This window comes from Prinia subflava, chromosome 1 (assembly GCF_021018805.1).
Source record: "Prinia subflava isolate CZ2003 ecotype Zambia chromosome 1, Cam_Psub_1.2, whole genome shotgun sequence".
In the NCBI taxonomy this organism is placed as follows: Eukaryota; Metazoa; Chordata; class Aves; order Passeriformes; family Cisticolidae; genus Prinia; species Prinia subflava.
This window is the reverse complement of record NC_086247.1, coordinates 114,544,389-114,570,843: the sequence shown is the minus strand read 5'-3', so window position 1 is coordinate 114,570,843 and position 26,455 is coordinate 114,544,389. Positions and strand designations below refer to the sequence as shown.

The 26,455-nt window shown below is 41.6% G+C and overlaps 1 long non-coding RNA gene across 1 annotated transcript in view; it reads right to left on the bottom strand.

Moving 5' to 3' along the window:
- Positions 1-1,577: 1,577 nt before the first annotated feature.
- The window catches only part of LOC134556510 (uncharacterized), a 47,332-nt gene continuing 22,454 nt past the window's right edge, over positions 1,578-26,455 (bottom strand). The window contains exons 4-6 of the long non-coding RNA XR_010081808.1: positions 22,522-22,638; positions 8,674-8,822; positions 1,578-2,790 (exon numbers count right to left, since the gene is read on the bottom strand). This is a non-coding gene — a long non-coding RNA (uncharacterized LOC134556510). The remainder of the gene's footprint in view (positions 2,791-8,673; positions 8,823-22,521; positions 22,639-26,455) is intronic.

Genomic DNA, 26,455 nt, shown 5'->3' with positions numbered 1-26,455 from the left:
CACAGACTGCACATGTAAAGACAGCATTCCTGGATGGAAAGGAAAGGTGTCCCAGCCCCATGAAGTCAGTACTACCAGGAGTTGTGAAGACCCAAGTTAGGAGGGAGAGACGAGGCCCCTGGCGTCTCTGACACAAACCTGACAGACAGAAGAGTTCCTATGATGCCCTTTCTAATGCCATGGTTGGGCTAAGTTTGCCACAGGTGTGGGCAGGTTGAGCAACCTTGGGGTGAGACACCATTACAAAGGCAGCAGGGGAACAACCCAGATCCAGGGAATCACTGGTGTTGCTATAGGTGAGTGTGCCTTCATGGCAGGCAGGAGACAGGCTTTCCCAGCCTCCCTCTAGTGAAGATTAACTCTGGCTGTGCTCATTTGATGCTGGGGTTTTGTTATCCTCTATCAAAACGAATAGAGAAATAAAGAGCAACATGTGAAAGGTATGTTTGTGCATTGTGTGGTCATCCAGGATCCACAGGTGGTGAACCACGAGCAGGAACAGCAGGGGTGGTAGCCTCATTCTGCTCATTCTTCATTGTTTCCTCAAATTAGAAATCCTTCCTCTCTGTTAACAGCAATTTTGAAGAGAGGGCAGCCTGCTCCCATGCAAAGTAGCCACATGAGCAAACAGGCATTCTTTTGGCAGATGAGGAGGTTTTCCCTCTTAGCAGCTGAAAAATGGAATCTAATGTACAAAACACCTCTTGTAATTAATCAACTGGCTTGTTTATGCCTCCTTATCTCAAATTTGAAAGCTGTCTGGAAACTTGAAGTACCTTGGGGATAAAATAATGGGCATTAGGCTTATTTTCTAGCAAATGAAACTTTGGGAGTCTGCCAGCAGTAGTCAGACTTACTGGACCATACCTAATCTAAGCAGAGAAAGGCATGAGCTGAAGTCTTTGACTACCTCAAAGTTCAGAGAGTGATGAGCAAGAGTGGCCTCTATCAAGATGTGAAATGAATAATAAATGGCCAAAAAAAAAAAAGTGGTGAAGAGCTAAAAATAAAGTCCAACTACCCTGTGAGCCCCAGTAGAAATGGTGAGGATCATTTCACATTTCAGTCTCTTCTCCATTTCATTACAGGGAAAAATATGTTCACAGACCACCTCACTAAGAAGGTTTTTTGCCCCTTGCTGTTCAACTCCAAGCTCTCTGTAGTGAATGTGTCAGCATTTTAGCAGAGCTGGGAGGGGAATTTGCACATCTTGGCTGGGGGCCATATGGCCCTGAGGAGTGTGGTTGTCCCTTCACATCCACACTGAGAAATTCCACTGACTCGGAGGAAGCAGTTGCCAAGCAAGGGCTGTGGTATTAGGAGGCGAAAATATATTTGTAGCATCTCCTTTTTACAAGGAAAAAAGAGGTGTCTTCAATGAGTAATAGTCTGAAGAAGGTGTTAAAGGGGTTTATTTGACTCAAGCTTCAATGAAGCAAATTTGTTTTAAATGGAGAGATGGATACACTGTGCAGCTGACCAGAGAGAAACCACAGGCAAGGGGTAGATCTGTAGAAAAGTGAGCTTTACGAAACCTTGTGGTGGAAAGAGAAAGATGTGGGGGCAGGTTGCTGAATCCTCTGACTGCTGCCTCCAAGCTCTTACCTCAGTGTGAACAGACACACACATATAGTCACATTAAAGGTATTTATTGAATTTGACCAATACAGAGAACACATTTGCAGATTAAAGAAGGTGACTTTGGTGACTGAGTGAAAGGTGACAGAGATGTTGGTTCTTTCCAAACTCCAGGGTCCAAAGCTGGGCTGAGAAATGAAGAGCCCACCTCAAATTGCAAAAGGAAGGAGTGACTCAAAAGGGAAGAAACACAGAATCACAGAATTGTCAGAGTTGGAAGAGACCTCTGGAGATCATCTAGTCCAATCCCTGAGAAAGAAAACATTCTGCACAAAGCTATTGCTTTTAAAGGAGAGTAATCAGATGGAGATGTCTCCCTTGCTATGCACTGAGTAACAGCTGTGATGGTATCTTCAGTCAAGGAGCAGGGGAAGCAGATTAGATTCATCAGAGAACTGAGACTGAGCAGCAAGGAGCTATGACAGGAACTGCAAAAAGGGAACAAGTCAGAGACAACACACAGAGACAACGGTCTCTTCACAAATCCTCCTTCAGATGAGAATTTCCTGTGAGTGGCTGTCAGGAAGAAAAAAAGAGACAGGATAATGTTGGGTATGATCATGCTGGGGATGTCAGAGCAATGATACTGCAAAACCTGGGGGAGAGAGAGGAGCACCAGGGACAAATGGCAGAGCAGGGCTTTGGGAACATGAACTCAGAGTGAAACAATGCCAGCACAAAGAGAAACAGCACTGTGGACGCACAGGCAGCATCTTGGCTCCAGCAAATGCATTTGGGAAAAACACAAATGGTAAGGGCCATTCACCTTGGTTGCATTAGCAATTCCCACAGTTCACAACAGTGCAGTTTTGCTTTAATCAGTTGTACTTGATTGTAGCAAGGCCTGATCCAATATCCACTTCCACTGGAACAGACCCTGCACATCACTGCTGATTTGCCTGTGTGTGCCCTCCTTTCCCTGCTGACTGGGTCTCACTTGACAGAGTGTGGGTTGAGGAATACTGTGCTTGCCAATCATATTTGTCCCATTTTATTTGATACCACCACCAGGATGCTTCCCTCTGCTAGTGCTACTGCAGGCTTTATTTCACTACAGAAATAATGCATGTCTTTGGGTTCTTTCCATCACATCCTCTGTGTCTGGTCTCTGAAGGTGTTTTTAAGCACATTGCGCACTCAGCATCTTCTGGCCTGCGTGACACACAAGAATGGAAAAAGGATATTTACTACCAACTCTTAATTTGGTGTTAGACAAGAGGTGAAAGCAAGAACCACAATGAAAGGCAGAAGATGTATACTGGAAAGATAAAAAATATTTATTTTAAGATATGTTATGTATACTGTGAATATAAAACTTCATGTAAAACTTTGTGGCAGTCTGGGTTTTTTGAAGTTGCTCAAAGAGCTGTTTCTGATGTCACCTACAGTGCCATTTTTTACATGGAAACTCACTTGTTAGTTCATTTCAAGCACTCTTGGCATTTTAAGAGGCTTACTGGGCAGTGTCTCATTTATTTGAACTGTGTAAATCAACTTCCCTTTGGTATCAGATTATTCTCTGTTAGTCTAGTGCAAATTCCCAAATTCTATGCAACTCCCCAAAATGCCAGGAATCTTGAAGTACTCTTTGTTTCTGTTATACTGATTCACAGTCCATTTCTGACAGAGATGATATTTTTCCCAGTGAATGAAATAATGAGATGCTTTCAAGTCACTTGACTAATTTTATAGCTTTCAACAACAGCACTGCATCTCATAGCACACAGGAAGCCACAGACCTCTGAGCAACTTTTTCAGTACTACTGTTTTCCCCTCCTGAGCTGCAACATCATTTCTCCTGCAGCCCTCTGTTAATGCCACTAGTGACACTTTGATCCTGGGAATGTGACAACCCTACTTTAAATTCTGATTGTCATTTATAATTGGAAAACATAGAAAAACTGCACCACCATATTATACACGTCACTGGTGCAAAGTTCAAACTGGCTTTTTTTTTTAGTTTTCCCTCAGCTGGAAAGTGGAATGAGACTGTCACCTTTTGATATCAATGTTGGATCAATCCCCATTTGCAATGAGCAGGGGAAAAAACCTGAGAAATCACTTTCACTCATTTATAAGCAGTGTCCAAAGATTGTTAACAGACTGGTTGACCAACCTCCCTGCACTGCTTGCAGTAAGTGCTCATCAGCCAGTGTGAATGTGCATTTTGTGCATGTGGAACACAAAGAAAGTACATCATGTACATGACAAGTGTGACTGTGGCCCATCAGGGACCTTTCCCTGTGCTGACAGGTGGCAGAAAGTGAGTTGGTCGTTAGACCCTAAAAGTTAATGAAGGCAGACATCTACAGCAGAGCAGTCTGTAGCTGAGCCTGAGTCTGTATCTTAGAAAACTCCCTGTGCAGCCAAGAGAGAAAGAAGATGCTTCTGTGGAGCCTTAATTTAGATGTCTATATTAGGGTGGGCTGAATCACACTTAGAGGCCCATTCAGTACTGACCTCTCCTGGTCACCACTCAGCCCAGGTGACCTACATTTAGGTGAGTGCCTCCCATCCCTGTTTTATTTGGACAGATGAAGTGCCCTCCAGAAGAGCTCTTTTGGCTGGGTGATGTCTGCAGCGGGGCCAGCTCTGCCTTCCCTCCTGTAACCATGACTGCTTGAGAGGTTGTTTTGGGGCACTTGGGAGCCACTTAAATTTGCTCTCCCCAGTCTCAGGCAGTTTTCTGCATCTGGTCCTGAGGTCCATCAGCTACTGCTATTGGAAATGCAGTTTGCATCCCACTGCATCAATAAAGGTGAGTCAAGCACAGTAAGGGGCTCTAAAGGCTCATTTCATTGATGCTTGCTGTTATTGAGTACATACATAACTTTCCTGCCAGCTGGAGATGGCTGTAATAAGAGCAGTCTCAGTAATATGGAAAGGGATCCTTCCAGAGAGAAAATACAATGGCTCACACCTCCTTCATGAATTGTTTCAGAAAACAAAGTTCTTTTGGCAGGATGTTTTCCTAGTGTTTCTTCCCTGCCTGGAGGGAACTTGGGGACAGACACAGACAGTTCTCATTTCAGAAAGACTGGGATAACCATTCATCATGCAACAAAAGAGATGAGTATGACCAGTGTTGCTAGAGCACAGGCAGCCCCACAGGTGGGGGTAAACCCTATAGACATTTAAACCAGAAACATAATCACAAGCATAAAATTATCCCCACATCTTACATCTCTAAGAGACCTAAGTGGTAACAGGAGGGAAGATCTCAGAGTAACTATTGTCTGTTTAATCAGCTTAAAGAGTTTTTCTTCTACCACATCAAGTGACTAAAACCTATTTTTCAAGGCATTTGCTTTTTAACAGAGGTGAAGATTCAGAAACAGATTCATGATCTCTTTTTAAATTTTTTTTCAAAGATTCATACCCCAATGTTAAAAAAATGGTGGATCCTCTTGTCCTACAATCCTTCCTGGCTTCCAAAATTTGAGCTAACAACCCCTGTTCTGGTTTCTTGCTCAACTCTTCTCACTAGATTCAGTATTCACTGTGCCCTACCTTCCTTTTTTTCCCTACTTCAGCTGCTATCAAGCTACTTCACAGTAAATAAATCAAACCCTCTACGAATAAACCATTTTCTCAAACTCATCAGGTTTCAAATCATCTCCGAACATTTTCATTTTCCAAAATGTTTTTCAAGATGCCTGCATCAGAACTTCATGCAATATTTCAGTTCCAGTGGAATCACTTCCCTGCTCCTGCTTGTTTATCTTATGTTTGTGTAGCTGAGCATTATATTTGCTTGTATTGCCAGAGCATCACAGGGGGACTCTGCTTGCACTGTGGCAGCTCTGAGACTCTTCTCATCAATGTTGCTTCCACAACTCTGCAGAGAGTCTCAGCCATATTAAAAAGCTTTATTTGATTACACCTGTACAATTAAACTCCCTGCACCATTTCATACAGTTGTCGTATCATTGGAATTTCTATTCCAGCAGCATACGTGATATTCACAGGTTTGTTTTAAATCAACAGGAACGTTGCATTTCGTTCCAGATCACTGATGAAATTGGTTGGTCAACACTGTTTCTAGTGCATACCACCATGGGATGCCACTAGAAACACACTCATTCAGAGAAAATTTCATGTTAGCAACAGCTTTGCAATCTGCCATTTAGCGAGTTCTAAATTCATCTTATCCAAGCTTTATTGACACTAATTGCTCATTTTTGCAACCTTGCCATGCAGTTGCTCATTTTTGAAAGGCTCAGATTATCCTATGCCAGCAAACAGTACACATTAAACCATAGAAATCTTTTATGTCTACATGACAGTGATTATCAGCCAAACACATAATTCATAGTAAAATCAGGCTGTATTGACAAGATTTGCTTTTTAGCAGCATCATATTAACCACCATGAAATGGTATTCACACCTTTTACCTCTATTTATATTTTCATTAATTAAATCTTGTTCGTTTTTCTCTTATTTGGCAAGGGACACACATCACGATAACAAGGTGATTGCCCATATTAACCCATTTTTCCTTTTTATTGTACCATCACCAAAGGATTGAAGCAATTGACCATGCATTTTGATGCAAGTCACGCGGGTCTGGTGATTTATAAACATTCTTTTTAAAGACATGGTAAAATTTTTCTTACTTTTCAGTGGATTGGAAAACTCTTGAAGTGGCATAGGCTTATCACCTGCTTTTCTCCAAATATAGAATATAAACATTCATTTTCAATTTTTTTTTTTTTTTTTTTTTTTTTTTTTTTTTTTTTTTTTTTTTTGTCTATTGAATTTATGAGCGGCCTATTTTCACTTTGTAAAGGTGGTCTTTTATTACTTTCTTTGCTTTTATTATTACTCAAAAAGTACTTTTAATACTAAACCTGGCAGACCATTTTTTTCTGTAATTTCTTTTTCTTCCTTAGTGTGTTTTCTCAAGTGCTAAGTTCTAACTGGTAGCTGTTTACCCCTCTCTGACACTGTTACAAAGAACCAGCCCTGTGATTTGCATTTACTGCTTTACTTACAGTAGGAGGTTCAAAGCAGAGAACCACCATACCTGTATAATGACAGCAAACCAGGGGGCATGAAAAGATTAACACCATTTCCTCTGTCACAGTGTGAAAGAAAAGAACATCTTAAACTTCTCCTGGTACCCCAGTCTTTGACTTTGCTGGACCCTTAAGCCATGTAGAGCACCCAACACTAACTTACCCTCAAGAGGACTGGTCCCTGAGAGCAGGAGGTTTCAGGCTTAACAAAACACAAGCAGGGAACATTTCTGAGTTGAAGCCATTGTTTCATGCTCTCCACAGCCCTGAATGGCTGTGACTCTACTGAAGACATTGAGGTCAATGTTTCAAGGTTTGTTTCTTAAGAAAATTAAAATGTTGCAAGGATTCTGGAGCTTGGAGGCTTGAGCATTTTGTCTTGAGGTTAGGAGTTCATGTAGTGGCTGTTTTGGGTGATGACCGAGGTGTAATGAGCTGTGCAGAGCAGCCATTATATCTATTAGGATGGAGGGGCTGGTAATCAGGATTACAGAGTAACTCCGGTGGAAGGGGTCAGGACGTCTCTGGCTCAAGCCCCCGCACAAAGCAAGGTAAGCTTCAGACCACGTTGCTTGGGGGTTTATCCAGCTGGGTCTGGAAAATCCTCCCAGAGATGAGACTGACTGCACAGCCTGCCTGGGCAGGATGCTTTGATGCCTAATTGTCCTTGCAATGAAAAATCTTCTCCTTAAATCTCATGAGAATCTGACTGTCTAGTCTACCTGTCATGCCTAAATATGAACAGTTTGGTTCCATCTTTTCTGTGACCTCCTTGTACTCATCAGGCTTCTGTTGTTAAGTCCTTCCAAAACCATCTTATCTCCTGATAGAAGAAGCCCACCTCTCTCAGCCTCTCCTCACAAGGCAAGTGCTCCTGCCCCAATCATCTTGGAAGTTCTCTGCTGAACTTGCTCTGGGTCATCGGTGCCTTTCTGGTGTTACAGGGCACAAAGCTGGGCACCACAGTCTAGATGTGGTCTAACAAGTGCTGAGTAAAAACTTTCTTCATCTAACATCTGTCTTTCAGCCCCAATCCTTTTCTTCCCAGCTTTTCCCTTAAATGGATTGCTTGTACCCTGCCTCCATTTTTCATGTAATTATCACTTCAGTTAAACAATTTGTTGCCCTGCTTTTAAAACCATCACAGCTCTGCCTTGCAGTCTGTGTGAGTAATCAGCATTCAGAAATAAAAGTGGTATTTTGAAAAGATAAACACAGGTCTGGTTTTGCTGATGCTGACTGCTGTGGCAGACTGCACAGGAGAAACCAAAGAAAATCAAAACCTTCTTCTGTCCCTTCCCACAACAGAGAGTGACAATAATGGATCAGATTCCTACAACAGCAGCCATGGGGCCTTCTCTTTGCTATCAAAATATGCCCTGTCTGCCCAGCCTACAGCAATTTGTATCAAGGAAACCTCTCAGTGCAGCCTTGTTATTTATTCTGCCTGCATGGCCCCTCTGTGCAGCGGCTGCTGCCAAAGGCAGACTCAGGATGAGGCATTGCCAGAGAATGTTAAAAGCAGAAAAAGTCCCAGAAGCCACACAAATGGATGCAAAAATGTACATTCTCTTCTCACTCCAGGAAAAAAAAAAGAAGCAACTGTTAGTTGTACACAGACTTCACGGAACATTTAGGCTAAAGAGCCCTGAAAAGTCAGGGGACTCATTCCAGATGTTGTGAAAATGGATGTGATTCTACACACAGAATATTGAACATTTCATTTTATGAGGGTTGCCTGCATCACTCTCTGCAGTGGCTAGATAGATCTGTTCAAGATCAGACTTTTCTACTAGGCAAGGAGCAAACCTCCGTCATGTCTTCCAGGTTGGTGAGCTCTGAAGCAAATGTGCACAAGAGTGCCCAGTATGCCATAATTAAAAACCATAATTAATACAGAAATTAGGTATCCCTGCAAGGAGAAGACAGAATATATAATATTCAACAGCTGAAACAAGGCAAATTTTCATGCCCTTCCAAAGTTCTGCATGCTCTTAGAATTTCGAATTTCCGTACCTTCTTTTTTTTACATGCTCTGTCACAATCCTTTCTCAGCCCAAGTCTTCTCTCTCCTTCCCAACTGGTGATCCTGGATATCACCTTTCTTTCCCAAGGTCTCTCTTCTTCCAGGTAGGGTCCATCCTAGGCCTCTCCACCTGTGTGCTCTGAATCAAGAGCCACAGAGCAAACAATGTTGAAATTCATCAAGCTAGTGGGAAGCTGTGCAAAGACGGAGGTTTCAGTGTTCTTTGACAACATGATTTTGAATAGGGAAAAAGAAAGTTTTCCTTTTCCAGGGGGTATTTGGCAATCAATCATGGCACTGTACAGCGAGACCACATATTGACCACGTAGAGTGCCTGTGGAATAGGGGCAATAAACACATGAAAAGGAACCTGTGTGATCAAACCTGCGAGATAGCCTAATGTGCAAACAAAAGGACAAGCAAAAGTTTGGGGTTCTTAATTTTGTGAATATGTTTTTCCCATCTTTCAGTTCAACCTGTTGCAGCTGCTCTCACAGACACTTCAAAAATTTGTAAAACTTTTAGGCTTCTGGGCCTAAATATCCAAATAAATAACTCATTCAACTGTTTTCCAAAAACAACACCATTCCATGATCTATGATAACAGAGGCAAATGAAGTAAAGCACACAAAAAATAGCTGGTGATTGGGGTGCTCCATTTTAAAACAAGGCTGTTGGGCACTTTCAATACCAAAATTAAGGATAATGGAAACTATTTTTGGATACTAATTTGCTGTGATAGATCAGAATTTTCCTCAAAAAATGGAAGAATCAGTAATTGAAAAGATTGTGTAAATCTGGTCAACATAACAGCAGCCTGGGAATGTATTTAATTTTAATCACTGAAACACATATATTGACAGTTGTAGGAACAGATTGAAAGCTCATTAAGGCCTGTTATAAACTGGGAGCTTAAAGAGGAATTTAGACCTGATCCTCATTTGCTTAAAGTAGCAATGAGGTGTTTCAAGAAAATACTTTCTTGAGAACAGTGAGGTGAGAAACTCTGCTCAAATGAAATGGCTTTTTTATGTTATAATATCTATTCCATGCAATCCAGTGCATATCGAAGGTCATTCAAGCTCAGGGAAATATTGTTCCCATCACACTGTTGCTTGTTTCCAATTTCTGGAATACAGCAGTGGTTGTGCCAACCACTGGGGGAAAATGTCTGCCCCAAACATAGATGGTTTGAGTGCATCAGAAAGATGACAAACAGCAGGAGGCTGTAACCCTCATGTTCCAGAGGCTGACCCAGAGATGCTGAGTGACTGCACTTGCCAAAGGTGACGATGGGAATCAGCAGCAGCACCAGGCCCTGGCTTGCTGACTGGTTTATCGTCCCTGAAACTATCAGTCTCCGAAAGGACATCTTTCTCCCTGATTATTTTTTCTGAACATGCTTTGCTTTTTAACAGGTGGTGGAACATAATCAAAGAACATGTTCATTACTGATGTTTGTCCAAGAAGTTTCTACTAACATCAGCCTCTTTTCCTCCATACAATGCCAGTTTCACAGATCCATTTGCATCACACTGGGGAAGTCCTGTTCATGCATTTGCTATATTCATGCATCATTTGCAATATGAACCATCTGTTTTACTCAAAACAGAGATAACAGACAATGCAGTCTCAACACCGAAGGGATTCAATTTTTAATCTTTGTGCACATTTGTTAAAATAATCTACCTTTGAATTTCAAGCTTAAAAATACTGTCAGAGCAAACACTGGCCTGCAAAGATCATAGTGATTTAATTAAAAATGTATAAAATGTCAAAGTTGGCTTAATGCTCCTTTGGGAAGGAAAATGGGCAAGTTTCCACCCATTTTGAATACATATTGGCTTATATGAATTGCACCAGAATGAAAATAATCTTTTCAATCAGCATTAATTATAAATTTAAATTATTTAAAGTGTATTTACCTTTCATGGTGACACTGGCACATACAAAATCATACACAATCTCCATTGTAATGCTGAAACTCTTCTATGGCCCATTCTCAAGATTTCATGTCAGAGGAACCAAGAGCTTCCTTTTCAGCTTCAGCAGAGTATTTATATATTCACATCTACAATAGTTATTCCATCTCAGCAGAGAAGTAGCCAATTTTTCCCTAATTAAAGCCTCATTATGCCATCTTAATAGAAACACATAGCTCTCTTCCACCTCAAAACACTTACTAAGTTTTAACAGTGCCCAAGGACACTCCATAAATCAGTAGTGGCAGTGCAATTAGTACTGAGGATTTCTTGGCTCTTAGGTCTATATTCAGCTGCTAAGCCAGATCTCAGTTTCCATCCCCTGCCCACTCTTTTTGGTCTATATCAAGTTTTGTAGGTCATAAATATATGCAATGTCAAATTAAGTACCCCTTATCACAGCCTGCCCACTCACTCAGGAAAAAAAAAAAAAAAAGTGAAGAAAAGAAGGTGAATGAGTATTCCTTGTCAAGGAATAAACCATTGCATATTTACCAAAAGAGATAATGTGATACACCTTGAGGGTTCATGGGCTCTTCTCTTCCCCTCTTCCCTTTTCTGGCAATATATTCCTTGTGCTATTCTGAAAATATAAAATATTCTAAACAGAAAATAAAGAGCTGGTTTGTTGGTTTTTTGGTTTGGTTTTTTTTTTTTAAGTGCTGTATTTTTATTTAACATCCAAGCAACAGCTTCTCAAATGGGGTTGAAATGTAAAGCAAGCTGTTTCATAGCACCAGTGGAAAAACCTTCCCAGTGACATTAAAGGGAGATCCTCATGGACTTCAGCTTGTCCCTGGTTAACCTGGCACAGTAAAGCAGGATGGCTGCATCCCTCTTAGTGTGCTGATACCAGACAATAGGATAAGGGATGGGAAGAACAACTCACACCTTTTCTTTCTGTACTGAAACAGGCATAGCCAGAAAGATAAATTTAGTGGTATTAACTCTCATGGTTTTCTTCCCTTAGATTTCCTTGCAACACCTGTTTCCACATTTTGTAAGGAACTATTCCACAAGCCAGTGTCATACAACAGGCTTGATACTCCTCTTGATGCCTAACCTAAACCTTTCTCTTAACTATTTTCAGCTATGACTGTGTGTTTCTTTATCATTCCCTTCTCCAATTCCACAGCAAAAGAAATCTTCCTTAGATATTGAAATGCTCTCCTTCACTGAATGGAATAGTTTGATCATGCCTCTGTCTCTGCTCATGATATCCTTGAGGATGGAGCCCAGGATCTAAGTTGCCTAAGTGGCTGCAGCAGCACAGTGGGGACTCAGTTTCAGCTTGTCCAACAGGACCCCCACAGGAGAATCTCTGCTTCTGCACCAGTCAACATTTCCTATAATTTCTTTCCAGGTCCAGCTACCTGACCTAACTCTAATAATGAGCAAATCTTCTTGTAGTCTCATCTTCATGTAATTTTAGATGCTCTTTTTCTCAGCCTCACTTTCAAATCCTATGCTAGGAAAATGCTTATTTTTAAATACATTTTGCATTAAGAAACCCATGTTAGTACCTCACTCCTTCTGCTATCTCAATCAAAATTGTGGTTTATTTGACTATTACACGTTTGATCTTGTTCAGCAGGGTTCTTTGTTGTATTTTTCTTTCCAAAAACCTTGGTGAATTCTAGGGGAGGAAGTGCTTTCCTCATCTGCACTGGGATTTTGTACAGAATCAAAACAAACAACTGTTCTCTCATGTGTAGACACATTAATGCCAAATTTGTCTGCTTCATCTCCACAGATCTCCTTGGTTCTCAAATGACCCATAATCTGTGGAGCAGGAAGGATGGGCTGAAAGCCCTGGTACAGCAAACCTTTCCTGAACCCTACAGATTGCAGTGTCCCACTTGTGTAATCTGAAGCTGTCACTGCCACATGGATAAAAGCAGCTTAGTTCAGAAGCAGAGAAATGTTCAATTCATTAGAATTACCAGGCCTTCAGCTGCCTTCAAATGTGGTTCAAAGTGCTGGCTTGAATTGGTCTGTTGGTAATTTCTGCAACATCCAAAATTGTTACTGAACCAGATATTATTCTAAGTCAAAAGAACAAATTTCTTTAATTTTTCCACTGACATAGACACATGCTTACCTACCTTCTGGCTCTTTCCCTTTTATAAATTTGGTGTTTTGGGGACTGAGAATGGGGGTGAGGGGGCATGTTGGACATTTTTTTCTTCTTTATCCATTTCGGTAAAGAGAGAAAATGTTCTTTTTTCCTCCTTTAGTTTACAGCTAGAAGTGTTCTACCTTCTGTATTGTTTTCTTTCAGTTCAATAAAAAGGATTGAATAAAGTATGACATAAAATCTTACGATTATCTCACATGGTTTTTCAGACTGAACTGTATGACTGCTAAGATGTAGAAGGGAATGAGGAGAAAGCTCACTTTTATACCACAACCCTCAGAGAAGTTTATTTTTCTGACAGAAGTTAAATCTGCATTTTTCTGTAAGGCTACCTTAAGCATAACCATCATAAAGGGTTTATATATAATGTTGTAGCTTCTGGGTATTTCTGTATTGTTGTCAGAATAAAGGTAACTCTGATGTCATGAAATGCCAGTAACACCATGCCCAGCACAATGCAGATAAGCTAAAAGCAATGTAACCTTTAAAAAGACAACAAGTTGCTATTTAGCTATTGCACACATTAGCTATCTGGCACCCCAGGCTAGAGAAGTGGATGATGCAAGTGTCTAACCTTTAGTGCAAATATATTTGTATGTGAATTATCTGAGCTTTGTGACCTGTGGCTTCCTAATCAAACTCACCTTCTGGTGCAGAACAACATGGGATGAGACATCCTTCAGATCAAGGGGAGGACAAAGAGAAGGGGGTTTGGCTAGAGAATGAGAGACCGAAAACCACATAGCAGGGAACAGAGAAAGCGATTCAGTCACTGCTTAATGAGAACGGGAGACACGCAAGGAGCTGATGCAAAGCATGACAGCAAGAAATATAAAGGAAATACAATGGAAAGTTGTTACATCAATTTAGACCTACTCAAGCACCGTGGACCCAACGCTTTTAAACAGCCTGTGAGTCCACATCCCCCTTCTTAATGTCCAATCAGCTGTAAGTAGAAGATTGTAGGTTAAATAAATACCATTGTAAATGACAGCATTTAGCTGTCTAATTACCTGCTTGTCCCTGTAATTTATCTGACTTGCAAATCTATCTCCAGGAAGATGGGAATAATTTAATTATTCCTCAAATGCAGAAAAACTTGTCAGGCACAGATCTGTAGTTACAGATGCTGGAATTTTTTCAGGCATAGCATAATAAGGCATTTTATTCAGGTATTACCCTGACTGGGGGTTCTTTGTTGGAACCTCAGTTGAAATTATGATATACTCTTCTGCTACATATTTGTTCTGCTCCATACTCACACAGAGAACATATACTTGCTTCAGCTTCTGAAAACAACCTTTAACCAAAGAAGCATGCAAAATACTGCATGCTTGTTTCACTTGAATGTTTGTGCACACTGTGGGTTTTTTTGAGTCTGAGCAGAAGGCAACAGCCTATAATTAGTAATGATGAGAGATCTATAAATACATTAAATATTCTTTTTGTTTTCCAGGAGATTGCGTGACTTTGGGTTTTCTTTAGCAGGAGAACAACACATTATTCTAGTAAATGATATTAATGACAGACTCAGGCCTGCTCTTCGATAGCAGGAGCTACCCTCCTAAGGCAAAGTAGGATAAATAGGAAAGGCTGCAGCTATGTCCAAGGGAGGTTGTGGCAAGTCAACTGTCTTTGGGCTTCAAAGTGTTTCTTTACAGGAATGAAAAACTGAAAATATGAAAACAGAAAGTCTCTGCAGACCAGGGGATGTAGGCAATGGTTGTTGTGCAATTCATTTAGTAGTGGCAGGCAGCTGCTTTCCAGACCCTCTCCTGCCAGAGGGCCTATCCTATTTTCCTTATGTGATACTCCTCACACTATGCATATACATAAATATTTGTTTTTAACACAGCCTTCTTCTTAGAAAACTACTTTGAAACTCCTTTCAAATAATTTTCTAACTAGCAGTCTATCTTCTTTTGCTATAACGCTGACTGTTCATGCAAATGCAATGCAAGCCGAACACGGATGTCTCTCCAGGATGAGAGCTGCTGAGTGTCCAGCCTGGGAGACCAGCTACAGCAACACCAACACCAACACTCCCCTAAGCAGAAGGATAGCACCTGAGCAGAACACTTGATTACTGCAAAGCACAGATTACAGCCTTCTACACCCTCCTTGCTGACTGTACACACATTGGTGGCTCTCTCAAAAACAAGCCTGAGGCAACCTGACACACAGATTAGGAACCCACTACCTTGATTATGAACCTCCATTTCAGATGTATGAAATGGATGTTACTCAACCTGCAAGGCTTGTCTTTCTGTTCACCTCTGTAGAAAAATACTAAAAGGATTTGGAAAAGAGAGTTCTTTAAGACCTCTGTGTAAAATATTCGTAGTCCTTGGGACATTAGTTTGGAAAAATTTCATTAACACCAGTCTAAAAACAGTTCTGTTACTTAAAAGTTTTAAGTAGCACTTCCTCCTGTGCTTTTGTAATTAACTGTTTCTTTTATATCATCCACTTTACATAACTTCAGTTACATTTGGCTGGTGACCAGCTGATAATTGTTCAAGACCTTCTCTGCAGTTCATGGAAATAAGTAAAGATTTCATTATCCACACTCAGTGGAATAGCTCAGGCATGTACTAGAGAGAGGTAAAGATACCGCAATCATCCTGCTGCAAGGCACCAGGGCCAGAAATCCTGGGGGGCCTGCAGACACCCCCTTTCCCTGCCTGTGCTTTCAAAGCCAGCTTAGGATGGGCACCAGCTGTGCTGCCTTACACTGAGGATGGGTCAGCATCACTGGGAGCAGCCAGGATGAAGCGCCAAGCTCCAGCTTGTGTTGGAGTGATGCTGACTGCACCCAGACACAGCTCTCTCTCATTGCAGCCTGCCCAGTGCCTGGCTACAACCCATTGGAGTACCCTTCCCAGACTGGGTCCCAGAAGGAGCCATTGCACACTGCCATTATGCATCTCCATGACGGATAAACTCTGAATGGGCTGGGGTTTTTTAATTCCAAACTGCTTCCAAATCGCTGTATAGAGCTGCTGTGTGTAACACAGTCTGTCTGTCACTGATACTAGAGTGCACCTTGATCCAATATCGGAGGGGGGCAAGAAGAGGCTGACCAGAAAAGTTGAGTCTCTCTCACCAGAGATACACAAGAGCCATCTGGACACAATCCTGTGCTACCTGCTCTAGGACAACCCTATCTGAGCAGAGAGGCTGGACCAAATGACCCCACTTTGGTCCTTTCCAACCTGACCCACTCTGTGATTTTGTGATTCAGTGAAGTCAGTGTTTGCTTTGAAAAAAGGCAAGTAAAAGGCATCACACTTCAGCTCAGTTAGGATGACTGCATACCAATACTGTGACCAGGGACCATTTTCCCCTTGACCCCTGGCAGCGTCACTGGGAATATGGGACCGTCATGGAAATGAGAAAGCCACAGCAGAAAAAAAAATTGAAGGACATTACAGTAAAAGGATTACAGGTTATAATACAGAGCACATAAACATAGACGGTGCTTGACACCGTCTGCTTGCACACAAAGAGTTCCCTGTCCCCAGCCGGGGCAGGTCTGGCTGCTGGTGATGGAGCAAGAATCCTCCTCCCACTGGCACTGGCTGCTGGCACCTGTTGAACAGGTCAGTCTGGAAATGGCAGTGACAGATCAGTGTTTGTGCTCAATATGCTCATAGCCATGCCAAGCCAGCTGTTTTCCACATGTCTCCACTATTTGCTCTCTCCAGCTCATTAGCTGGTGGTCAACACGAACAGCAGTGGCACGGGGCACTCTGTGCACACTCCCTGTGACACTGCTGGTCTCACGTCTCACCTGCTGCACGTGTGGGCCAGAGCTGTTACTCCTCCCTCCACTGCTGCCAGCCCTGCCCACAAGGAGCTCTCCTGGCCCTCCACAGCTCCAAGAAAGTGAAAAGTCCAGGGAGCTGAGGCAAAGTCATCTCTCTCCCCATCTGCTGGAGGCTGGATAAGCTTAGCCATAGCCTGAGACTTCACTCGAGGGACACCAGGAGCTGCACAACAAGCTTGTTACATGCAGATAAGGCAAAAGTCACATTTAATTGTGCATGAAATAAAAACCGACCCCCAGGTGGAGGTGGCAGGTTCAGGCAGCTGAGCCAGCCTTACTGGGGTTCTGTCACTGCATCCTAATGCCAATGCAATTTCCACAGCCTCCCACTCCACAATCCCTCCTTTGATGTGACTCAGTGATCTTTTCAGGTGGTTAATTCCACAACCTGATCTGCTTTAGCACTGGAGAAGGTTTATACCTGACCTGAATCTCTGCTTCTTTACACAGAGCTGATGAGCCTTCATTTTATCCCTCACAGTTCTGTGTAAGGGAACCTGTTTTTCTCTCACTTCTTTTCACATTTCAGATGTTTGTACAGCATTATTATATTTCCATGGATTTTGGCTCTTTATTGAAGTGATATGGGAAAGGGGAAGAGAGGGCATACCAAGAAAGGGATACTTAGAGATTTCCATAATAAATCATGAGGGAAACTGAGCAAATATTTGGTATGTGTATATGCTGATGTAAAGGTAAATACGTGTAGGAGGATGCTGTATTTCTGTATTCACAAAAAAAATGTACATACATAAGTAGAAACTATTTTTCATCATAAAAATGCTTCATTAACTAGTTGCTCTTTTAATGCTATACAAAAAGTCTTCTTCCCTTGAAAAAAAGAAGGAATTCTGAATACCTCCAAACACAGCCAAGCTGAATCTGAACAAGGTCTCTGTGAGAGAGGACCAGGGAGGAGTTTATTCATTTACATGTCACTTACGGAGTCTTGAGAGCCTTTTTTTCTAAGCATCTGATCCCAGAGCAGGATACTTGCAGAGGTGCCTCAGCAGCCTGATCCTATACAGCAGGCTTTATCCATCTGCTTTTAATCCAATTTACAGATCATCAAGAGCACAGCTATTATCCGAATACAGTAGAGGAGTCACATAGCACAGCAGTGTGGGCTAGCACCTGGGCAGGAGCCCCATAATCTCCAGTGCCCATTTGTCATAAAGCCTTCATCTCGTCTCTGTGCTTCTGCAGCAGGTAAAGCTGGGTCTGTCCAGGCACCCTAGCAGACACCAGATACCCAGTGCTTCCCACAGGCGTGGGGTAAGTGATGACAGCTTTGGCTGCTGCTCATGCCCTGACCACACTGAGGCAGGGGATGGGTTTTACTTGTCTGGTCCCTGCATCTCTGCTCTGCACAGAGGACTTGTGCCCAGAGACTTCTGAATGGGTGAACAGGGCTCAGACCCACACTTGAAATAAGGCTTGTGTGTACACCGGACAGGTGCTATGCTGCTTGTGTTGGGCTTGTGCAGGCTACAGATTTTGTGTGGCCAAGCAGGACTTTGAGTTGCAGATAGCCAAAATCCACCACTTCCCTTTCTGGCCAGCTGCTGACCCATGAGTCTGCTGACCGCTTTCCCTTCTCTTTGCAGAGTTTACCAACAGAGCCTCTCTCCAAGGCAACTCAGCTCTATGCTCTTAGCTGATCTTCTCTGGGTTTACACTGGAAAAAGGTCACAATTGTGCCATTCTCTGAGTATGAAGAAAAGCTCTGTGGTTTTCTTTCTGTGAAGCCTGAAAGGCATTTCAGATCTTGAACTGCTGGAAAACCAGCAACCCTCCCCATGGTTTAATTTTCAAAGGCACTGACTTAATTCCCAGAAGGCAATGATAATGCTGGCTGTAATCAAGAGAGCTGTGCCTAAGAAGAATAAGATTCCCCCCCCTCCCCAGCTAATTTTTACTGCCTAGTTACATGAGAGCAGAAAGCTTTGCAGAGAGAGCATAGAAATGAACATTTCTATTCTCCCTCACCCCTGATACAACCAGATCTATCCCAGTAGGACAGATCCATGACTGAGCTTCCCACCAGCTTTACTTCAGTGTAAATGTACTGACCAAAAGAGATCATCTCTTGAGTCTCAATAAGCTTAATTTACCTGTACTTCCTGCAGCTAGTTCCTGTTTTAATCCTGCAATGCTGAGCTTAAATGACAAAATGATGAGAGGGGAAACCTGAGGGAAAAGTAATGATTTCTACCTACTCAGAGTCTCCCTTTCTGAGGGAATAATTTGCTGTGCTTGGAGGTGCATGTTTCCCCTATTGCAGGGAAATAGGGAAGAGCTGGCATTTCCAGTCATCAGCTTCTGAAAGGCAAACTGAGTGCAGCCTGTCTGCAAAAATCTGGCGAGGACTGAATTATGCAGAGAAGAAAGGAGGGCCATATCATTTGCACAGCATGCTATATATTTTCTTTCTCTGCGTTCTCGTTATGCCTCAGCAGTCTTCTCTACCAAAATACTGAAATACAATCCTTCCTTCTGAGAACACAGTGAATAATTATTTTCTAGCTAAATTCAATCCCAGGAAAGCCACTGATCTTAATGGCAGAGTAGCTGATTGAGCTAAGCCTCAATATACTTAATGGCCAAATAATCCGGAGTGTGCTATTAAAATTTTCAGCAGAAGATGCTGGCAGGAAAAGACAGACTTTTGGTCTGCCATGCAGTGAAGTTATTGCATGAGACCATTTCTTTAAGAACGATGCTTTTCGGTGGCCAGGATGCCTCGCTGCCTCTCTGGTTGGACCCTGCACATTGCTGCCAGTGCCCCTCCTGTCTGCAGTGTGGCGAGTCAGAGCTGCTGGCAGCGCGTGGGCCGGGCGGCAGCGCGCGGTGTGTGCAGGGCAGGCGGCTGCTGTTGTCAGCCACCTCCAACGCCTCTCCCGCTGCAAATGTCATACAAGGGAGAACTGGGAAACACATTTGACTTACAAAACTATTCCCATTCGCCTGCTGGAGAGTCTGGTGCTCTGCTTCCTCTCTGCTACTGGCCTGTATTTACTTTTTCTGCCTTCCATTCCCTCCCCACATCAAGAAGAAGGTGGCCATTCAGGCCTGAACTGACACCACACCTACTTTATCACCTGTTTTCTGCATTGACAAATGTATCTGTATTCAGGCATCTTAAATACTGGTTCTCCATTACATATTGTGTTTACTATTTTCTTCTAAATTTTAAATTTGTCTGCACTAAATATTTATTTTCCCTAGGGTTGTTATATTCCTCTGGAATTTTATCATCTGATCTGCATTTCTCTTGTTTCTTCAATAATAAAAATTTTCAGGACTGAAGGGAGAGTTTGGCCACTTAAGGAATGGTTTTAGTTTCTCTAAGAGAGCTGCTGAGAAAAAAAATCGTATTTGATATGATTCCATATTAACAGAGGTTGACCTTATCTGAGCACAGCCTTAAAAGGAAAGTCTGTTCAGTCTCAGGCTTGAGAGTACACAGACATGTGGACCTTATGTAAGTAGTAATAAGTGTTTACAACATTGCTCAGATATCTTCATTGTTCTTAGCTGTACTTTTGCAATACTTTTGTTTGTTCAATTTCCTTTCTCTACTGTAATCTTAATGTAGTCATAATGGATTTGATTATATGTTGTTGCTCATTCTTGGCTTATTACAAACTGCTGGCAAACAATCCATGGCTCAAATGTGCTTCTGCAAAATCAGCTGCTTAATAATGCCAAATAACAAACAAGTCCTTGGTGAAGAATCTGTAAACCGAACAAAGGGACACATCTCTGCAGTATGCTAAACAAGCCTCTGCCTGCAGTTAGCAGCGTGACTGACAGGTGAAGATAAAGGGCAGCAGTAAAGAAAACTGTTTTTTGAAGCTTACACAAAATATTTTTTTCTACAGAGCATGCATCACAAATAGCACAGCAGAAGTGCTATGGACTAGCACATAAGATGCGTGAAAACTTCTTTGGCATGACCTGGATGTCTGATTTCAGCCCCTCTTATGAGAAACACTCTTGTCCCAAACTTAGTACAAAGCCTCACAGTGTGTTTGTGCTCTTCTCCTCCTGGGAGACAACAGTCTTGACAGAAGATGCCTATTTGTGAGTCATTGAATAAGAGACACCAACACTGGAATTTATAACAGCTCTGTGAAAAATCCAGCTCCTCATTTCCTTTCTGTTTTTTCAGGCACTGATAACAAGCTCACTTTTGGGGTCCAATGCAATACCATGTTCAATCCTGAGATTTTATTTCCTTTTTTTATTTTTTAACAACAAAATTAAAGTAAGGCATCTATTTATTAATTTCACTTTTGAGACAACTTATGACACCTTTGTCACTTTTATCTGCCATCTCTTCCTTATGCTTGACTTGTAAGCTCTTTGGGCCAAAGACAGGTTTTCTCTGTAATGTTTTCAATTGCCAGAGTAATAGGAAAAGAAAATAGTAATTATAATCTGCTGGTGTTTTTTCACAATAATAAATAAACGCTGAATGTTTCCTCAAGTGAACAAAACTCCCATGCCTTGCTTTTAAAATCCTTAGATTTGAACTAATCATTCATGGAGTCACTTTCTATGCATCTGTGTCATTTAGACTTGCATCCCTGTGGAGGACATCTTGCAAGCACAGGCTGAAGTTTGCTTGGCAAAACACAAGCACGTGTGCTCCTAGTGCTGGACTGGGCCTCTGGGGAGCGAGTGGTGGCTACCCAGACACCGCTGGGTGACTCTGTGCTGATTAAATTGAGGGGTGTTAATGATGAAGGTTTCTTTAACATGCTCTCATTCATACTGAGTCTGAGCAATGGTCTGAAACAAGACTGCACTCTCTGGAGCAGAAAGCCCTTTGTTGAAGGATTGGGATTATAGGTCCAAAGAGAGATTTCTTCAGCCTTACCTGCCTGAATCAGCCAACACCAAATCTGCATCAACATAAAACCTTAGCACATTGACTTTTCAGACATTGATATATTTTCCAAACAAATCCCTGTAACCCTTTCAGTTTTCCCCATGTCTTGACTAAGTTGTGTTATTGTGGCTGTAAGCAGCACAATGTGCAAATATTAAAATGTCACCTCACAGTAAGTAGAACAGTGTGAGACAACTGGCCATCAGTAGGACAGAGAAAACATCATAGAATAGTTTAGGTTGGAAGGAACATTTAAGGTCATCTCATACAAACCCTCTGCAGTGAACAGGGTCATCTTCAACTAATCAGGTTGCTCAGAGTCCCATCCAACCTGACCATGAATTTTTCCACGGATGAGGCACCAACCACATCTGGGCAACACTGTTCCAGTGTTTTACCAACCTCATTGTAAAAAACTTGTTACTTATAGCTAGTCTAAATTGATCCTCCTTCAGTTTTAAACCATTTCCCCCTGTTTTATCACAACTGGCCTAGCTAAAATGTTTTTACCCATCTTTCCTGCAGACCCTCTTTAGGTACTGGAAGGTATCATGTCTCCCTGGAGCTTTCCCTTCTCCAGGCTTAACAGCTCCAACTCTCTCAGCTTTTCTTCATAGGAGAGATGCTCCAGCCACTTGATAATCTTTGTGGCCCTCCTCTGGACCTGCTGTTACAGGTCCATGTCTTTCCCATGTTGAAGAAAACGGACATGTAGAAGGTCAGGAAATCCAAAATATTTTGGAACAGAGATCAGGCATACGTTCACTCTAAAAAGAAAATTGTCCAGATCCCGGGGTCTGGGCACACTATCCACTGCCATACAATGCTGTCATAAACACTGGCATGTCCCTATATCCCTAGAGTTTAGCACATAGAAATGGCAAATGTACCATCACCAATCTTTATTCTGCAGCATTTACCTGATGCCTTTGTCACACACTCAGTATTTTCTTACCAAGGCTGTCAGTGAAACCAGCAGAAGCTGAGTTTTACCTGGTCACTCATGAGGCAATGCCTGCTCTGCACAATCCTGCATTATGTTCCAGTTTCCTCCCAGGTGAAGTTTTGCCATGGCAGATGGGTACCAACACTCGTTCATGTCCAGAGGAGCTGAAAACAGAAGAAACTTTGCTTACTTGGTCTCTTGCAAGAATGAACAGTGGAAACGGAGCAAAAGAACCTTTTCTTCTTACAGGGGTGCTGGAGGCCCATCTGAAACAGAGAACTTACCTTTGTATGTGTGACTATCTGGCCAGTGTGTTCCACCCTCCCTGTATGTGCGTGGTCTTGTTCTTCACATAACCAAAGGTAGGTAAAGATCGGATGGGGCTAATCTTTGCCCAGGCAAAACTATAGGAGCTCATAGTCCTTCAGGCTCTGTGGGGTAAATTCATACTCACTGACACTCAGTGGAAAAAAATTAAGCTTGTTTACATGAGATTGATACTCCTTCACTGTATTTTCCTGGAATCACAACCAAGAAATCATACATGGTGTTCCACGTATATACAGCAATGCCTAAAAAATTGCAGTCCCGAAAAAAAATGAAGATCTTCTGTCTCAGAAAATTTTCTGCAAACCTTGCCTATTCTATTATTTTCAGCAACTGTCATCTGATCAGAAATACAGCTTTCCAGACCAAAATGTATAGAATTGAAGGAAGCCAGCAAATGCTATTTTAGTGAGTGTATTATCTAAAGTAGGACTTCCATCTGTTTCAGACCTAATTATTACATCATCTTTATGTAGCTCAATTTACAATGAGTGAATTAAATGCTTATGTGAGTGGTTCATACAATGTGAAACACAGCTGTATCATTTTTATAGACAGAACAGGGCAAAATGTTCTCGACACACTGAATTTCATTTTTCTACTGTGTATATAAAAAAAATCCCTTTGTAGCAAATATTTTTCCCACTCTCTTAGTAATACACAATTGTATTTTGGAGAACTATACTGCATATACTTGGATTGCAATAAAATTACGAATATTTTCATCTGCCAAAGAAAAGACTGTGAGCTTAGTGATCAAAACAGCAGTCTCTTTGAAAAGCATTCAGCTGGTTCTTCCTAACCTAGCTGTTGCCAAACAAAGACAGATTAAGATTAATTGCAGTAATTAAACAAAGGGACAGGCTACAGCATTAGTAGCAGCAATGTATCGCATTCATTGTTCCCAGATACTTTATTCAATAGGAAAACAGAAAATCACATGAGCTCTAGTCAATGTTATGTACATTTTCTATAAGGATTAACTCTTCAGCTGATACCAGTTACAAGGTATGTGCATGTATAGTTTGCTCTATCACTCTTCAAAAATCAGTTTAGCTAGTAAAAGCAAGCTAGGTTTATCACATGTTTTTTGACTAGATTATAACCCTCTAAAATAGTTTAATAGGACCAATTTTTTTAAGCTACCGATTTTTTACTTGCATTTCAAAATTCATCTGACAAGCTGTAGTGAAAAGAGAGGTAGAATACAGATAAGGGTCTAGAAAAAGCTCTTGTTTCAAACCAGATCAGTAGTCACCATTTTATTTTTGCCTTCCCCTTATCCAAGATTTTTACTTACTTTTGGGTTGGGGTTGGGTTTTAGTTTTGTTATTGGTTTTTGTGTGTTTGCTTCAAAAGAAATGCACCCTGCCTGAGACCAGTTTTGGTCACATCAAAGTTTCAGGTTACAGTGTCACCAGGCTCCCAGCAGGGTACTGCAAATTAGTGATATTGCATTCACAAGGCTTGGCTGTATATCCATCCTGAAAGCCAGGATATTGGTTGTTGTTTTCTCAGAATGAAAAATGAAAAACTGTGGGATCTCTCAAATACACATCCTTGTCAGGGTAGAAAGCTAGATTTCATAACCATGTTTGTATTTAGGATATTCCAAGGGATATAAATAGTCTTGGACCAATAGTTTATGGACTCAGCATAAATTCCATGCGTCTCTAAAACTTCTGCTCTCCCAGGACTTCTCCCATCCCATTTTCCCCCACAGAGCTGGACATAAAAGCAGTCTCAGCTTAGCAAGACATGATAAGAGATGATTTAAATTAAATTAAAAACAAAAAAATCCTCTACTGTCCACTTCAGTGCGACGCAGACACAACCTGGTTGCCAGGGTTGGCACAGCTTAAGGCTTAGTCATTAGTCATTAGGATAGAAATACACACGTTAAGAAATCAATAGGCAGTTTTGCAAGCAGAGAGGTAGCAGAAAATAAACAGAGCTGTACTCCAGGAAGAAATTATGTATTTTCCTCATTTAAGCTTTGAACTGGAGAGTGAATCTGATGGTTGGAAGTAAACATTAAGCACAACTGAGAAGGGGAGAATGTGTCCCTTGCAAATAATTTCCCATGAATAGCTGCTTGCTCTGGCCTCTTTTGATTGAGCTATTTCTGGAGCTAACCCTCTGCTTGTAAATACTGATGCTAATCTTGTTTCAGAAATGTTTCATCTTGGCAAGGCATTAATAAACACTGTACCAGAAATGCTTAGAGTCCAGCCAGACACAAGGCCTTGTTATAACAGATCAATCAATAGTGGAGGTAGGTGAAGTTTAGAAGGATGTTCAGATGCCTTCAAGCACATTTTGATTCAGCCAGGACCTGGTTTGTCTTGCCCTTTGCACAAGAAAGTTTTAGCTTGTGTAAATGCTCACAGAAAAAAACTGCTAGTTCACAGGTTGAAGTTTGCTTGATGAGAAGAGAAAATTTGATGTGGTGGAGGGAACAAGATCCCTGTAGTGCAGTTATCCATCAGGACAGTACAGGTAAAGCAAGGGGATTACTATCTACCCAGCCTCATTCCAGCTGGGATTACAGGAATAACCATTACAGACTGTTCACTAATCACATACAGAAAGGGGGTCCATTGTGTAGGTCAAAAATGATTCGTGTTTGTGGATTTTCAAGTCCTTAAAGGAGTCAGATCTTCAGTATCCAAGGTCTTCAAGACAATCTCTTCAATTGTTTTTGAAAGGCATAATAGATCAGTCTGTTAAATAACAACCAAACTACAGGAAGTTGGCTCTTATTGTGTGAATTATTATTACTATTACTTGCATTGCTGTTGGCAAAGATTGGCAGCCTGGGCTAAACAACTGGAGACAGGTCCCCTCTTTGTAGGAAGTTTTGTAAAGTATACAACACAAAACCCCCGAACTCAGGTCTAAAAAACTTCCACTGTCAATGATGTGCTAAGGGGAGAGAGAGAAATACTACTTTTCCTTGTTCAGTGCATAGATATCATTGAACTTTCACCACTTATCTGAGGCTAAAGGCTGTCCTAATTTATACCAGATGAAAGGTATTAATAGCAACAAGTGTCACTGGACAAAAGCGGTGAGTGAGTCTTTGGTACAGCCTGTTATTGATAAGACTCTGATCCCCTGCCCAGCTGAAGAACGAGACTACAGCTGCCAAACAAAGCGCTTTTGTTTGATGTGGTAGCTGCAGCCATGTAGGGAAAGGTGCCAAGTATGATTCTGAAGTAGCCTTTTAATAGCAGATAGCTAAAATGAGAGGTTGCTCTGAGTGGGAACACAACACACATGGGGGGAGGCAGTTTTGCTTGATGTGTGAAAGCTTACTGTTTATACAAGCTGATGCACATGGCATTACATAATTGTAATTGGATACTTTTTTGTCTCAGGAGATATCTGAATTGTAGCCTAATCATTTCTATGTGACATCCTGCAGCTCCTATTAACAAAACAAAAATTTTGAATTGTACAAAGATACTAAAAATCCCAAACAGAGTTTAGCAGGAACCATGATCACCTTTTCTTTCCATAGCTTTGCCTTAGACCCCCTATAACCAGCAGGATGCTTCTGGAAATATACTTCAGGGTAAATTATTAACAACGCAGACAGTAATGTTGTGACTCTGTTTCATTCCAATAAAAAAAGAAATGTACTGTAGGATA